The sequence below is a fragment of the Protopterus annectens genome, chromosome 6.part0 (genome assembly GCF_019279795.1).
Source record: "Protopterus annectens isolate FY-2018-M chromosome 6.part0, PAN1.0, whole genome shotgun sequence".
Lineage (NCBI taxonomy): Eukaryota > Metazoa > Chordata > Ceratodontiformes > Protopteridae > Protopterus > Protopterus annectens.
In genome coordinates, this window is record NC_056737.1 from 305,552,635 (window position 1) to 305,570,135 (window position 17,501).

General features: G+C 37.3%; 1 protein-coding gene across 2 annotated transcripts in view; it reads left to right on the plus strand.

The window, feature by feature from the left end:
* Positions 1-17,501, plus strand: part of PAPLN (papilin, proteoglycan like sulfated glycoprotein) — a 1,077,292-nt gene that overhangs the window by 707,765 nt on the left and 352,026 nt on the right. The window lies entirely within an intron of this gene.

Here is a 17,501-nt window from a genome sequence, read left to right on the forward strand (position 1 = left end):
AGTGTTTTGCCTCATGTCTAAGAAATGCCTGTGGGCATAGAATATAATATGGCAATGTGCTATATGAGCATTTAGCATTTCTTGATTTAATATTTAATGTCAGGTATGTGATTTTGAAATAGCTCCTATGAGAAGCATTTAATGGAATGTGCCAGGAGCAGTAAATAAGCTGCATCTTTCATTTTGGGCAAAATATAGGAAGGAAGATTCAGCATTTAGGGTTTTAAACTCTGTATGGTATGACTGTTAAATTTCAGATCCAAAGTAAGAAGCTAATGGCTTTAGCTTTTCTATATGAGAAGGATGTGTTAAATGTTTGAGTTAACAGCGGAGTTTTTGCAAATGGGCTCTGAACTGCTGACATATTTTAAAGAATGATATGTACAAGGTTAGCTGGGAAAGTTTTGTACTTGGTCCACTTTACAAGCATGGTTTCCATCTTTAATTCCTGTATCATTTTGGAATGTCAGCATTCTGAATTATTTAAATTTGCCTAGGATGCAAAAGTCAGTTGAGGTGTGGCATCAACGGTTGTGTTGTCTTTTGGGGTGTGGAGTGTCTAACCTTCAGTTTGTGATGACTACCACTGGACAACAACAGAACGGGCTGGGTGAATTGCATCTCAGATTATCCTCAGGTGTCCCATCATCACCTGAAGGGCACAAACTTGAAGTCAGAACAAAACAGTTTCAAAAGGTGAAAAAGAATAGAGAAATGTATTTTGCCCAAAATTTCTTAAACACTGTTGCTTTACATCTCAAAATTTAGGTGATGAGATTTCTAAAATTGATACACACTGATAAACAGATTAATTTCAACTCTAATAACCATAGGTTCCTATTACCAGATTGCAGACTCAGTTTGTCGAATGCATCTTGATCGAACCAAAAAGAGCGAAAAGGCAAAACAGCGAAGTGGCTTTTCAGCAAATTCTTTCCCTGGGAAATAATTTGCTTGGCCCCTTTCATTACTTTGCCATTTTTAGCACTGTAGTGCAATCTCGGAGTTGATATATTTAAGTGGGGGGGGCACAGCCCCCCACATTGGGGGGTGTGGGGTCACAGCCCCCCACATTATGCAATGTTTTAAAGGTTTTTGTTTATTTTGAAAGGAAAAAAATCGCTGTTCTGAGGTTTCGATGTTGTAAGCTTTCGCTTACATGGGGTCAATTATTTATCATTCACTTTTGTAAGCATGCGATAATATAATATAGACCCATAACCAGAAGAAGTGAGATCCTGCCTAGCCTGAACCACAATGCCAATAACTGAGTGTTACTAGAAGTTATGTTCCAAAAGAAGGTACAGCCCAGAGTTGAATAAAAAAACAAATGCAAAAGTTTAATAGGTTGAGCACTTTTATCCAGACAACATTAAATGGACTTCATCAGAACAATCATGACCATTCAACATTTAAATACTAAAACCATAATTTAAATTCAGTCATGTGATCATGATCATTAAAGCCACAGTACAGAAGTCATTCCAAAAACATGAAAAGTTGAGTTAAAGAATGTACATCTGTTTTTCTGAAACTACCAACTAAGTTATATAAAACAAATATCTCATGGAGTGTGGTAATATATTGTAAAAAAATAATAAATATAATAAAAATTGCTTATAACTTAGTAGCCCTTAATTTCAATACACTGCCTATAGATAAAGCATAATTTAATCCTGGTGAACTGGCATCCAGTGTAATCTGCCATAAAAGCTCCCTGTGCTCAAGCTTATGTTCCCAGGGACAGCCCCTTGGGTTAACAGGGACTTTTTCTAAAATGGTAAAAAAATATTTCTTGTTGCTGCAAGTTAATTTATGTTTAAAAAGGGTGTTGTTGATATATTCATTATTAATGTCATAAATGTGTTCACAAATTTTTTTCAACACCCACTCAGTTTTGCCAACATAAAAACCATGGCAGAAATCACAGAATAGTAAATAAACTACCCTGCAGGTATTGCAATTGCCACCTTTGCACAATTTGAGTACATTAGTAATAGTTTTCAATTTTATTTCGTCACCTCCAATGATGTATTTTGGGAGCATCTCCCATATTTCCTAGTACCTCCAGTGGTTATTGATCCTTGTCCACTTTGATTCCCTGTCTCCAGCTTTTCTTTGATGGCAAGATGCCTTTAAGTAAATTGTGGTTTATCACCTAATATTTTCTTGCAGCTGTCATCACATTCAGTATACTTCCAATTACTGATTACTATATATTTGACACATTTATTCTCAGCTCCACATTTGATAGCCATAGTACAATTGTACATAGCTGGGTCGATGGTAGATTTATCACCAAATTTGCCTCTGTTGCCACCATTCTTAGTAAATGAGTCATCACCCAGTAAATGTGCAAATATCTTGCTCTTCCTTTAATCTATGACCTCTTGGCCAATTTCTTGCAACATAGCCACAGGGTAGCCTCTTTTGAGGAACATCTGTTTCAGATTTTCAACCTCTTCTAAGAATAAATCATCCCTAGATGAAACCCTTGAGGCCTGAACTATCTGGCCCATAACTAGGGCTCTTTTTGACTCAACAGGTGGCAACTTTTATAGTGCAAAAAGTTATTTGAGTAAGTGGGTTTCCTGTAAAGTTTGGAAATCAATTCCCCCTATACAATAGTGACATCTAAAAAATTAACTGAAGTAGAGGACCAGTATAGGTGAACCTCAAAAAAACTAGGGTGTTTAGAAAGGCCACAAATTCTTCAAACTGTGTAATACCACCCTTCTAGATGATAAATATGTCATCCAAATATTTTAGAAAATTTTAAGATGTGTTGGGTGTAGGAAGAATTAAAAACACAGTACTGTTTCCAGTGTACAAAACAATGTTAGCATATAATGGGGCACAGGCAGCACCCATAACGACTCCTTTCAATTGCCTAAAATATTCCCCCTCAAAGAAAATGTAACTATTTTGTAAGATTGTTTCCATAAAACTCTCCAACATACCACCCTTCCTTTGGAACATAACTTTTAGTAACAGCTGGTTATTGGTACTGTGGTTCGGAATAGGCAGGACCTCCCTCCTTGTGGTTATTAGTTGTTTTGCATGGTGCCTCTTCCCAGTGGTTTGGTTCTTAATTTCAACTCTCCCATTGTGAAAAAAGAAAGAGAGGGCTAGTAATTCTGCCAGTTTTAGTAAAATTTAGTTACTGGCTAGTAAGCACACTGCCTGAATGCCAGCAAAGAAGAAACCTATAGAACCTGAAGGTAAATCAGCTGGAAAGGTGAAGAGAAAACAGTGACTGGGAAGAATTCTGCATCTGTTCTGCCAAAATCAGTTCAAGTTCCAGCTTTAGTACAAGAGATGGCTTCCAGTTATTTAGTGGAAAAATAAATCAAATGTGCTCAGAGCTGATTAAAATAAATTAAACACTGAAGGTATATATATCAACACAAATAAAAGGATGAAAAAAAACTGAAGCAACTTTAAACAGCTATTCAGATGATCTATTAAAACTGAAAAAAATCAGAGCATAAAATGAAGGAAAGGCTGACTGAGAATGATATTTCTCAGGAAGACCTATTTCAAAAAATGGTAGAGTTAGAGGGCAGAGCACACAGAGAAAACCTGAGATTGTCTGCTGTACCAGAGAAACTGGAAGAACAGACTGCATTAATGTTATGAAACTACAAATAAGCAACTGGACTGGTATTCCACAGCAGGATTTGTTAACTGACTGGGCACATTGTGTGTATTTTCCAAACCTGACCATAAGAAAGTAGACAAGACTTGTAATAGTAAAAATGCAATCTTACAAGTAAAAGGATTTGATCTTGACAAAACTATGGCAGAAGGGCAAAATATTAAAAACTGGAAAGAGTAGAATATATGTGGAATATGATTATACACTGCATACCAGGCAGAAAGCAGGCAAATTTATCCCAGCAAAAGTATTTGTATAAATCATGTCATAATATAAACTGCATGCTATATGGTAAACCAGATTTGTGTAGTATACAGTCAGAGGTATGTAAAGTGAGGGGGCAAGTGATTGTTGTATATGATAAAGTTACTAAAGTAAACAAGTACTTTTTGTTTTAAGAAATGTGGTCTTTAAAATGTAAAAAGAGAAGGCACGATAGACAAAAGAATGTTTAAGTTAATATTCTATAATCTTGGGTTGTTGGGGTGGGTGATGGGGTGTAAAAGTGCACTGATTATAATGTATCTATTGTTGAGATGTTTTCTCTTACTTTTGCATAGGTGAGTGTCTGGATAAATGCCATTGGCTTAATTTAAAAACAATTTTTTTTGTTTAAGCATATGGGCTTTAAAAATAAGAAAACACTGTGAATACAGTAACAACGTTTTCCTTTAGCAAATAAATATTCAGTGTGAGTTGAGAAATCTGCAGTTGAGGGCAGTTTTACATTCTCTTCTTATGTTTCCATGGAGACATGCTGACTACAGGTGCAGAGAATAAAAGAGTTCTGAGCGTTTTTTTGCTGAGGGATATGTAAAATTAATAGGTATAGGGCCAATCAGCTCAGTAAAACCAAAGTTTGAAATTATTGCAAGTGAATAAGAGATAACAGCTTTTCTGGTACCTAAATACTGCATTGCATTTACCGGAACATTGTATAATTTAGTTTTATTTAAATATAGCCAATGTACTTTTTCTTAAGGCTAAAAGTTTATGTTTTCTGAAAGCATACAAGCTGTTTTTTTTTCACATCTGGGAAGGGAATAGAAATGAGAAAAAAAAGAGACAACAGTTAGTGTAAGTTGTGATGACCGTGCCCTGGCCCAGCAATCAAGGAGCCTCAATCCTCACCACTAACACCAGGGAGGTTGTCTCATAGAAGAGGAAAGGATAACTAATATACACAGTAAAGTACAATTCCCCTTAAGTGCACACAGAGATCACAGTCAGTCTGGGGCTGGTTGCTCCCCTGCTCCCCAGGTCCCCAATAAGACTCCCCACTGGCACAGCTATAGGGCCCAGATCTCAGCCTAACTGGGCAAGTTAAAACCTCCAGTACCCTCTCTGTCCAACCAGTGCTTTGTGTCCCTGCCAAGTAGCTGACTCAACATGCACACACTTTGAGATAAGTATTTATACAACTTCACAGACACTCCTGGGAAAGGCTGACACAGATTATCTATCTGTGCCCCTTTACCCAGACTATACAGTAGTAATTACTGCCACCATCCAATTAATAATATGAGCTACTAAAAGACCCTTAAAAGGGTGTCCAATTATTACTGTGCAATATTAATATCCAGTGGTAGTATAACTAACAGTCAAGGCTTACTTTAGAGTGGCCTATTACAATAACCTCTATAAATATGCAATGTACTCTAGAGCTTACCTCTACACAAATCAGCCAGAGCTAGAAGGTTTTAAAAATATTTAATAATAATAATTAAAACACAAGACAAAACTACTACACCACAGAAATATCTAAGAGTTCAGAGATCACACAGAAACTTAAAGTAATACAGTAGGACAGGTCTGATTTCAAAGAAAACTACCTAATTAATCTTTACTAGCTTTAACTATTCCTACAAGAAATCACAGTGCTAAAACTTACATGTGAGCACAAGGCAGAGTGCTGATAAGTTAGATGTCCAATGTCAAAATTATCCCAGTCTCTTGTGAGAAATAGTATTTAAACATTACTAACAAACATGTCTCTAAGGCCCTTCTCAAATTACATCATTTTTGACAGTTAGGTTTTCCCAGTATTCATATTGCATCATCTTAACACCTGGTCTGAGTTCTCAGGCCATGAACTGCATTATTTAGCAATCTAACACTTGCTCAGAACTTTACAACAATACAAGGCATTTCACATATACATGCTAGCAGAAACCAGAGCAATAAAGCACCTTCCACATGTAAATTCTGGTCATAAACTTTAGCCTTAAAACAATGGGCCCGAAACCTTCATCCAGCCACACTGGAGCCGAATTGTAAAACATTAAAGCGATTCATAAGATCTTTTCAACTTAAAAAGACACATTTGAAATACTTGGCTTGGTTTTCCTTACAGAAGATGGCAATGTTGCAACAATCTTGAAGTTCACATTTTACAGTGTTTTCTTACATTTAAAAACACAAGCCTGTATTTTACATTTATTTATACAGTCGATAGAATTATGTATCAAATTCTATTTGACTAGGCTGGCAGCCTTTGCCCATCTCTCCTCAATCGTCACATAAGTAGGAGCACAGGATGTAACATGCACCTTAAGTTTAGGGGTTAGGTAATGCTTGTGGGTACAGCTGTCAATTTGGGACAATTGTTCCTTCGAGGAGGGTTAAACTTCATTATTTGAAGATGTACATAGTTTTGCATGTTTGTTTTAATAGGTCATGGGGGTGTTCCAGGGTGTGTTTGGTTTTTGTTTGAAAGTTTTCATTAAAACAAAAAGTCTTTTAAAATATGACAATAGGTTCAAACGGAGATGACAAGAAACAACAGTATAAAAGATCAACCTATCAAATATTACCAGGTGCATGTAACACAAAAGTTGGAAATAGACATTTTAAAAAGCTGTCATATGTAATAGGTGGGAATAATAAGTTTTTATCATAATAGCTGCACTATCCATATTATTTTGGAGCATTAACAGCCTCACAGATACAGACAAAAAAAAGGTAAGAGTATTGAATTATATTAAGAAATGCAGAGTGCAAATAGCAATGCTACAGGAGACATGTTTGTAAAGAAATGAGAAGGATATCAGGGATAAAGGAAAAGGAGAATACTTATACTAATTGCTAGAGAAGTATGGAAGTTAGGAGCTACTGGCAAGGGAGGAGGATTACACTAGCATATATTTATATTCCCCCAAAAATTGCTATTATGGAGCCTAAGAAAATTGTGGGAGAAATAATCAGCTTTCAGTAGGAAATATTACTTATAGACAAGGACTGCAACTTGATTTGCAACAGCAAGGATGAATCTGGGGGAATTAAAAGGGTAAATTATAACACAAGATGGTAGTTTTCTAAAGAAATGTATGCAAATATTTGGTATGGAAAACATGAATTCAGTAGTAGGAACTCAGACAGAATTTACATATTATTTCCCATGGTGCAGTAAGTGGGCTAGACTAGACAAATTATATTTCACAGGAACATGTGAATTTAATTGAAAGCTTCAACTCACATCTGATAACTATTTTAGATCATGTACCAATAAAAACTAAGATAAAAATGCAGGGTAATGAAGTAAAAATGAGACACTGGCACTCCCCCACCTACCTGTTAAAATAGAGGAATTTAAGGAATGGGTAAAAACATTATTCAAGAGTTATAAGGGAAGATAGAAATGTCTTCAGAAGTTATAGACAGTGAGTGGGGTAAAATGGAAGTGGAGTTTAAAAATGGGGTAGAAATAAAATAAAAAGAGATATGGTTAAGAAGTAACAACAATTATTTAAAGGGGCTATGAAAGGTTAAAGTATTGCAGAATAAGGGGAAATCTCACAGAACAAGAAGAGGTGCAACTGAAGGTACTAAAGAGAAAATAACAGAGTATTTTGATAATATGCATGATTTTAGAAAGATTGCTGTTAAGCAGCCACTTTTTTATAACTCCAGAGCACAAAAACATTTAGCACAAAGACTTAGGCAAGAGAAAGTAGAAAGGGTTGTTGCCATACTTAGGGAGCCTATAACATGAAAACTAACCAGATGTGCCATAGAGGTATTAGAGATATTTCAGAAATTATATGAAAATTTGTACAAAGCAGAGAAATGTGGAAATCAAGAAAGAGCAGAAATGGAAATATTTATAGAAGTCGTAAGTGTGCCAAGGTTAGAAGCAGATGAGACTCTACAATTAACAGTTAAGATAGGAGGAGAAGAGATAAAAAATGATGATGTATAATCAAGCAGCAGGAAAGTCTCCAGAAATAAATGGTATTTCTATGGAAGTTTTGAAGTTAGGAGGGAAGAAATTGATAAAGATCTGGAAGGATTTGTTTAATAGTATTTTAAAAGGAGGGGAAGCACAAACATTCCTGGAAGAAAGCTGTGGCGGCTGCAATACCTAAAGATGGTAAAGACTGATCAGATCCATCTTCATATAGGCTCATTTCAATTTTAAACCAAGATTATAACATATTTATGCCTATAATAGCCAAAAGAATCGCAAAGATGTTGCCAACACTGATATACATGAATTAATGTGGTTTTGTGGAGGGAAGGCAAACATTTCACAACATTACTAGAACAATGATGATCCAGAGGGAAGCAGTATGTAAGAAAATACAGTTGTTTTTGGTGGGTCTTGATGCAGATAATTCAATCTTTAGAGTAAGATGGGATTTCATGTGTATAAAATTAATGAAGACAAAACAAAGGCTATAGCTGTAAACTATGTTCCCACACAAGAATTGGTTCAGTAATGCCCATATTTATGAGGACAGAATAAATTAAATATTTAGGAATACGAATTTAAAAGACTTCTGTTACGGCAGCTAAGGATATGTGGGAAGAGGCTAAACAAAATATAATACAAAAACTGAAAAACTGGAAGCTCTTGTTTATAGATATTGGATAGCAAGATACAAGCAGTGAAAATGTTTTCAGTCCCTTTAGTTTTATATACAAGTCAGGCATATTTTTATAAACCAAAGGAGAAGTTATGGACAATAATTACTAAAGACTTGATTGAATTTATCTGGGAGGGGAAGAGTGCAAGGGTCAAGTGAGATACGTCGATCCTTCCAATAGAACAAGGTGGTTTAGGATTACCTGATTTGATTAGAGCGACACAGTTAAGGCTCATATACATAACACAAGCAGTAAATTATAATTCAAAGTGGAAAGGGATGATGATGAACTGGAGAGGCATTCAAGAAATAACGAGAGAGTGAGATTTTGGATGCAGACCCTTAAGGAGACCAACAATGGCCATGCAGAATATTATATTCACAAAGTAGCAGAAAGTATTCTAAGAACTAAGCCAATATTAGAATGCAGAAAGGAGATTTTGCAGATAGGTATGATTGCAATTAGGGGTCCTGAAAATAGGCAAGAGGGGCTAGAATTTAGACTGCCTTTCCTATCAGGGATTGATATCAGAGTGTTAGGTATAGGGAATCCTAAGTGAAAGACATGCTCTGCTAGAGTTTTCAGTTAAATCTAGAGCTCCAGAGCAAAAGCTACTGTTTAAAAAGGGGTAATTAGTAGGACATGTAAAATATTGCACAATAATTACAGGAGTCAGTCAGGGGAGGTTAGAAAAGATTGGGAAGAGAGACTGGATAAGCAATTCAAAGCACAATAATGGGAAGACATATGTATGGCTTCTAAATATGATTGGGAAGAGAGATTAGATAAGCAATTCAAAAGGAAACAATTTGAAGACACATGTATGGCTCCCAAATATGCAACAAATTCTAGAAGAGTTAGAATTTTTGCTTAGAAGTGTTCACATGGTTATTTTTATACTCCAAGCAGACTCCAAAGAAGTTTTCCTCAGGTAGATGGCAAATGTTGTAGGTGTGATGAGGAAGAAAGAGGTAACTGGGAGTTGGCAGACTTTAAAAATTCCCCATAGAGTACTCTGTCAGAAATATTGGATGAGCAAATAGATATAAGTAAGGAAATAATTCTTAAGCTGGAATATAGGATCTGAATTGCCCAGACATAGTAAGGCCTTGTTAAGTTTAATTCTGGAGGCTGCCAAAAAGCCGTTACTAGATAATGGAAATCAAAGTCTAAACGAACTGTATTTGAAGTATTGAATATTGTAACAGAGATAAAAGGACTGAAAGTAAGATCTTTAGAAAAGGGTAAGAGCAAGGTACATAGAAAAAATGGAAAGTGTGGGAACAGTACATTCAGTGGAGGAGTGAGGCTTAATGGAAGGCAGGAATTGATCAATTTATGTAATACTGGATTGGTTATACAAAAAAACATAACGTCTGTTTGTAAATGAGGACACGTTAATATGGTTTGTTTTCTTTTATGTAAATGTATGTTTGCCTATTCTTAAGTGATAATTCAATAAAGGCGTTTACAAAAATAGATTTATGTGATGATTATATAACTTTATTTCACTAGCACATTTGGTGGTATGCAACACTTTACTGATTTTCATTCTATTGGGACACATTTGGACATTTGTTCACTTTAAACTACCTGAGTATCCTACTGTCACAATAATGTCTATATGTGATATTTAAATACAATATTTGTTGCTTTAATATAATATCTGCCTTTAATTTTAATTTCAGTGCAGGACTCTTGTATAAGTTTGAACATGGAGTGTGTAACATTTGCACTGCATGTCAAGATTACTGCTATACACTTGCCAATTACATTTGGTTATGGGATCACCGCCATTTCATTATTTTCAATGTTTTAGGATTGCATTTGTAACATTAGGTAGATGTGCTAGTATTGCCATTGTGCAAAAACATTAACAAGGAAGTAATTGACCTCAAATGGTTGAAGCAAAAAACATCAATATACAAAGGATCAGAGGAAACACTAAATCAGTACTTGTGCATTAATTAAAAAAAAAATATATATATATATATATATATATATATATATATATATATATATATATATATATATATATATATATATACTACCGAGATGACAACACCGAACTTTCACAAAACCAAAACTGCACATTATCAAATATTTTTTACAGGTAATAGAGACACTTGGCCAAGATTGAACAACAACAAAAAACACACTGCAGTATGTCAAACCCACCCAGGTGGGGGAGGAGGTACACCACCCACACTCCCCCAACTAAATATACCAACTCCAGGATCACATTACATTGGGGAAAAGGACAAATTTCCCCATGTTGGTCAAGTGTCTCTGTTCCCTGTAAAAAAATTGATAATGTGCTGTTTTGGTTTTGTGAAAGTATGGTGTTGTCATCTCAGTAAACTGAAAGTCGGGTAAGTATAAATTTGTTCTATAGAAGTAGAACAAATAAACCAAAGCAGTGAAGAAAAAGTTCAGTTCATAAACGAAACAGTCACCAGCAGAGAATATGATAGGAATGCAGGAATGCAAAAAATAACAAAAAAGTTGTTTATTCAAACAAAGCTTTCAGGTAGAAAACCCTTCATCAGTGTATAAAGAGAGTATCTAACATCCTCACTTTATATTACACAAAGCCGTCAATTACATATGCAGAACATTTAAAAAACCATGAACATTCATATAAAATTTCAGCATTTGATTACCATATTATTACAAAAGACATAAATAAAAAAAATATGGCCATAAATATGTTTCCTAGGAACATATATATAAATATATATATATTTATATATATATATATATATATATATATATATATATATATATATATATATATATATACACACACACACACATATATATATATATATATATATATTTATATATATATATATATATATATATATATATACACACACATATATATATATATATATATATATATATATATATATATATATATATAAAAAAGGGGGATGGAAAGTCTATAGAAGTAGACCCATATATACACACCAGCTTCAAGATTGTACTACAGTGGGGAAAAGGCAAATTCCCATATCCCCACTGTACCGCATTCTCTGTTTGAGAAAGCCAGTAAGGTTGAACAAGCTGATATTTCATCGGGTGTACCAGTTTTGTCACTCTCTGATGTAAGGAAACAGTGACAAAAAAGGTATGTACCCATATAATATATATATATATATATATATATATATATATATATATATATATATATATATATTTAATACACATACACTAATATAACTGAATTGTGTTTTCCATTTCACTTATATGGTACATATAGAGTTTGGCAGGGGTGAGGGCTTAACCACCCACAAAGCACTGTGTGTGCTGCCTTTCTGCAACACATCTTTTACTTGTAACTGTTCATTTTTTAATAATTCAGAACTTTTTCTGTTTTGAGAATTAAAGATTTGAGATTTAGTTTTAGGGTATTTTTACCCATGTTTTGGTGTAGTAAAAAGTATGCTCAGGCTTCTTTATCCATATTTCTGCTGGTAAGCTGCTTTGCTGTCATTCCTGAAGAATTGCATGAGCAGTAGATCACAGGAAGGACAGCCATAGGGAAGTCCCAGAAAGGATGGGGGGTAGACAGTGGTTATCCTACACACACAATGGTAAATGCCTTTTTACCAAAAAGAACTTAAAGAGAGCTCAATAAGGAAGTCAGCGCTATATGCACAGCTAGCAACAGCCTGCATTTATAGGTTCATAGGTTCATAGGTTGGTACTAGGCTATCAGCCCTAGGGCCTATACAAGCCTAGCCATAACAATTCCCTGGCTATTTCTTCCCACACTATTTACTTCCCTGGACCCCTGTCTAGCAGGGTGACTGACATGATCCCTGGGGTGAATTTCCTTTCTCCCATCCAATCGTCAAGGTTCCTTTTGAAGATGGCCAAAGAGCCACTCTGCTTGACATGTATGGGCAATCTATTCCAGAGTCTGGGGAGTCTCTGTGTCAGGAACCTATCCCTCCAGCATGTTTTGTTTATTGTGATGACAAGGTTTAGATCCCTGGAGCGTGTGGCTCTGAGGGATTGGGATTTCTTTAAGTGTAGCATGTCCAACAGCTCTGGGTTTGACATGGCCTTGTATGTTAAGCAGAGATCGCCTCTGAGTAGACGCTATGCGACAGAGTATAGCTGGAGTTTTTTATGGCGGTCAGCGTAGGGCATCTGCTTTAGACCTGTGATTCTTTTAGTGAGGTATTTCTGTGGCCTTTCCAGTTGTTGCAGATGTCTTGAGAGGTACATACCAAACGGGGCATTGTATTCTGTAATGGGTCTAATGAGGGATGAGTACAGTGGGACAATGACCTCCTTTTTTCTGGATGAAAAGCCCTTAGTGATGAGGTGTGCCACATAGAAGGATTTACTGACTGTTGTGGCGATGTGGTTATGGAAGGTGAGACCACTGTCCACCTGTGTCCCTAAGTCTCTTATCACACTTTTGGTGTTTAGTGTACTGCCACCTATATGGTAATTCACAGATACAGGTTTTTTCCCCAAAGGGGATAACTATACATTTCTTGGCATTGAGCTTGAGCCCATGGCTCTGGCACCAAACATCTGTTTCTGTAAGGCCCTTTTGTAGAGTATGCACATCATTTGGGGATTCAATAATGGCTCCCAGTTTGCAGTCATCTGTGAACTTTGTTAGTCAGAGTCCTTTAGTGTCGGCCTGTGCTTCAGAGAAGTAGATGCCAAACAAGAGCGGCCCCAGGACTGAACCCTGAGGTACTCCACTTGTCACTTGTCTGGTGCTGGATTTGGAATCGGCTACTTTTACAGTGTAGGTTCTATCAGTAAGCCAGTTATCAATCCATTGGGTGACGTAGAGATTAATGCCCAGCTTAGTAAGTTTATCTATGATTCCAGAGTGGGGGATGGTGTCAAAGGCCTTGGCAAGGTCTAGATAGGCTGTGTGGACTACCTTACCCTTGTCCATGGCTCTGGAGACTGATTCGAAGAAGTAAATCAGATTCAGGAGACAAGATCGGCCCTTCACGAACCCAAACTGGGTGGCGTCCAGTGTTTGAAGGTTGCCAATGTCTTTGTTTATAAGTTCCATGATAATACGCTCCATGGCCTTGCAGATAAGGCTTGTCAGACTGATGGGACGGTAGTTTCCAGGATCCAAGGTGGATCCCTCCTTGTGGAGTGGGATAACTGTAGCTCTGCACCACTCAGTGGGCATGAAACCTGAGGAGAGGCTATGATTAAACATGACACTTAGGTGAGGTGCCAGTTCATATTGTAGTTCATGTAGTACACAGCCCGGGATGTCATCTGGTCCCATGGATACTGTATTCTTAGCTTTGGAGAGTGCGTTTTTTACCTGTGTGGCCATTATTACCGGAATTTGGCAATCTTCCGGTATTGAGATGGGCCATTTATAGGGTGAGAGGGGGGTGAAGTTGGCACTGAATCTATCTGCCAGGATATTGGCAATATCCTTGGGATCAGTATATTTAATGCCATTCTGTTTTAGCTCAGAGCAGATCTGAGCATTGCCATTTAGATTCTTGACATAGTTATAGAATGCCTTGTGGTTGTCTTTGGAATCTTTGGCAATTTTATTTTCGTAACTAGCTTTGGAGGATTTTATGAGGGATTGCAGTTTCTTACTGAGGCTGGTAAGGGAGTGTTTTGCATCATGGGATTTTCCTCTTTTCTGCAACAGTTTCTTCCTTTTGTTGTAAAGTTTGTTATGGCAGGGGACCGCCAGATTGGCTTCCTTTTTTTGGATGAGTGCATCTTGGTTCTATTTGGGATGGCACGATTCATGCATGAGTGGATGTGCTCATACAGTGCCTTAGTGTAGGATTCAGCAGTTGAGCTTTCAGTTCCCGTCTGCATGGGAGTCATGAAGTTTGTCACTTCTGACTTGAGTAGCATGAAATTGACTTTGGAGAAGTTTTTTATGGAGGTTTCCTTACTGGGGGGTGGGGGTGGGATGTGGATGTTAGGGGTGATTAGCTTATAGTCAGACCTGACTAACGGAGGGGTGACCATAGGTGTGGAGCATCGATTTCCCATGTTGGTAATGACCAGGTCTAGGATATTAGAGCCCCTGGTGGGACTATGGATTAGTTGATCCAGGGCATTGGAATTTATGAATTCCAAGAACCGTTGGGCAAAGGTGTTGGTACATGAGTATTTTTCCCAGTTAATGGCAGGGTAGTTAAAATCACCCAGTATTAGGGTGTTTGGTTCTACCTTAATATTTTCCAGTATGTTTAGAAAGGTGTAGTGAGAATCTTGGGGTATGGTGGGGGATCTGTAGCAAGCTACAATTTGGATTGCAGTCTTACCTAGTGTTAGTTGCAGCTGGAGAATTTCAGACGCATTGTGTTGGGCAACTAGCCTGGTGGTGTGAATATCCTTGGTGAATATTGACACTCCTCCACCTTTAGTGTTTCGGTCCTGGTTTGGTGTCCGAAAAGTGTGGTAAGAGTTGTAGCCTGGTATTGCAGGGGTGCTCTCTGGAGCCTTGAACCAGGTCTCAGTTACTGCACAGATATCGATGTTCTCCATTTTTAGGAGTGCCTCGAGAGAGTGCATTTTGAGCTTTAGACTTCTAGCATTGAGTAGCATTACCTTCAGATTTTGCATGCTTGTACCTATTATGGTGGTGGTTTTGTCCTTTGAACTTTGCCTAAAAGAGGCACTATAGGGGTGGCAAGAGCCTTAGCCAGTAACCTGAATCCCAGGGGCGACAGGTGCAGACCATCTCTGGCAAAGCATCGTGGTCTGTCAATCATGTTGTCCCAGGCAGACAGATACTGGATCCCCTTTGAATGACACCAGAAGCTTAGCCAATTGTTGAAGTCAATCATTTTGTCCTTATATTGTGGTATCATTCTGGGCGAAATCAGGATGATACTCAGGGCTAGAGTCATACCTGCCTGGGCCATATGATCCGAGAGCTCTTCCATGTCTCTTTTCATGTAGTCCAGGGAGGTACGTCTCAAGTCATTCACTCCAACATGGACAATGACAGAGTCATATTTGTACTTGTTAGGGAGTGACTTGAGTGCATGTGTTATGTGGTGGATCCTGGCACACGACAGGCAGCTGACTGTAATTTTCTCCTTGTTCAACCTGGTGAGAGGGACATCAGTGTGCCAGACTATACAGTCACCTATGACTAAAGTGTTAGGTACATTGTCTTGCCTTAGGGGCTGTTGCTGGGTGGCACACTGGTGTTGTGAACTATGTGACACTTTGGTTGTGACTGGTGTTTGTTTGCGTGTCAGCTTCAGAGGTCCTTGTTGCTTGGGCAGGTTACAGTTAAGGGCCTCTGCATATGTGGATTTAGTGCTGCTATATGTGGGTGTTGGTGGTGTGGGTTTAGAAGGGCTATGTGTTGCTTGAGGTGTAGTGTGGGTGTTAACCTTCTCCTCTTGACTGTCTAGCACAATCTTGGGTGGAGAGAGCTTTGCTTCCATGTTGGCTATGTAAGTGCATCTCTCACAGGCTGTAGTGTTGGGTGGTAGGAGGAGAGGGTTGTCTGTGTACATGAGGCAATTGCTGCATTGTCCCAGTATGCCCAGATTCACCAGGTGGACAGGAGAAATCACCGGAAGCTGACCCTTGGACATGCTTGATTTGGTGCTTTTTTTTTTTTTTTTTTTTTTGTAAAGTACAGGAGCTGTTTTCCCTTACCTTAGCAAGGTACTTTGCAATTATAGGCTGTTTAGTGCCTACTATTAATTTCTCCTTATTAACAAGGAGAGTTGAGTGATTGTATCAGTTTAAGGTTTCTTAGTGCTTTCCAGCAGGTATTAGAGAAAGTGCTAGTCGTAGGGATGCTTAAGGGTAAGATAAAAAAAAATGCACACTGCAGTGTGCACTACAGAAGTTAGATGTGAAAGTAGGTAACTTAAGTTTAACCTGTTTAAAAAGTTAAGGTTTAGTGGAGAGTTACTATTTTTAAAACAGCAAGATGGATTGAAAGGGGTGGTCACTTTTGTATTCTGGTACTATGGAATACAGTAGGATGGCCAATAAATTTAAATAGTTGAAGGGGAGGGATTTCAAAAATGATGATTTTGTGATTATTCAAACAAGCCAGTGAAAGTAGAGAGGAAATGAGATGTATGGTCAGATTAACATAAGAGGCTGGCAACTAGAAAGACAGTGGTATTTAACAAGACAACTGTAACTGGGTGGGAGGGCAGGGAAAAAAATTCTGCCTGACTCAGAAGAGAGAGAGCTGTGGTCTCTTTTGAAGTTTTAATATGCTGTTAAAGCAGAATGCAAGTAAAACACAAGGTAAAGAAAACACACCACAGTATTCAAAATATATAAAGGCAATAAAGTAATACAAAAATACAAAAAATAAAAGCAAACTAACCTTTCCTTCACAGCAAAGTGTAGCAGAGTCTGGATGAGCCTTTCTGGTAAAGCTCTGAAATGTTTTATTTTACCCCTTAAATAGAAGGTTTAGTTCATAGCTGCACCCCCTCAGTTAACAAATGATTAACCTTAAGTGACCTCTTCTATCTTATGAATGAGTCCTTAATTGCTGGAACCTGTGTTCTGAGAGACTGCCTTACAGACTATCTGCAAATATACAGAGCTGAGTATTTTTTTATTATAGAGTTTAATTGTTGCTTAGATCTCTGTTGAACTGTTGTCTCACTGTTCTGAGAGACTGATCTGCAAATATACAGAGCTGAGTATATTTTTTTGATTTTAAAGTTTGTACTGTTAATTGTTGATTAGATCTCTGTTGAAACTGCCCCCCCCCCATTTTCTGCTGTGTCTTCAGTTGGTATAACTGGTTTTTACAGGTTGTGTGTTATCTAACTCAAGGATCACTTAATTTTACCTGCTAGTAACAGCCTGCATTTAAATTGCTGGAACCTGTGTTCTGAGAGACTGCCTTACACACTATCTGCAAATATACAGAGCTGAGTATATTTTTTTGGTTTTAAAGTTTGTACTGTTAGTTGTTGCTTAGATCTCTGTTGAAACTGTTTTCCCC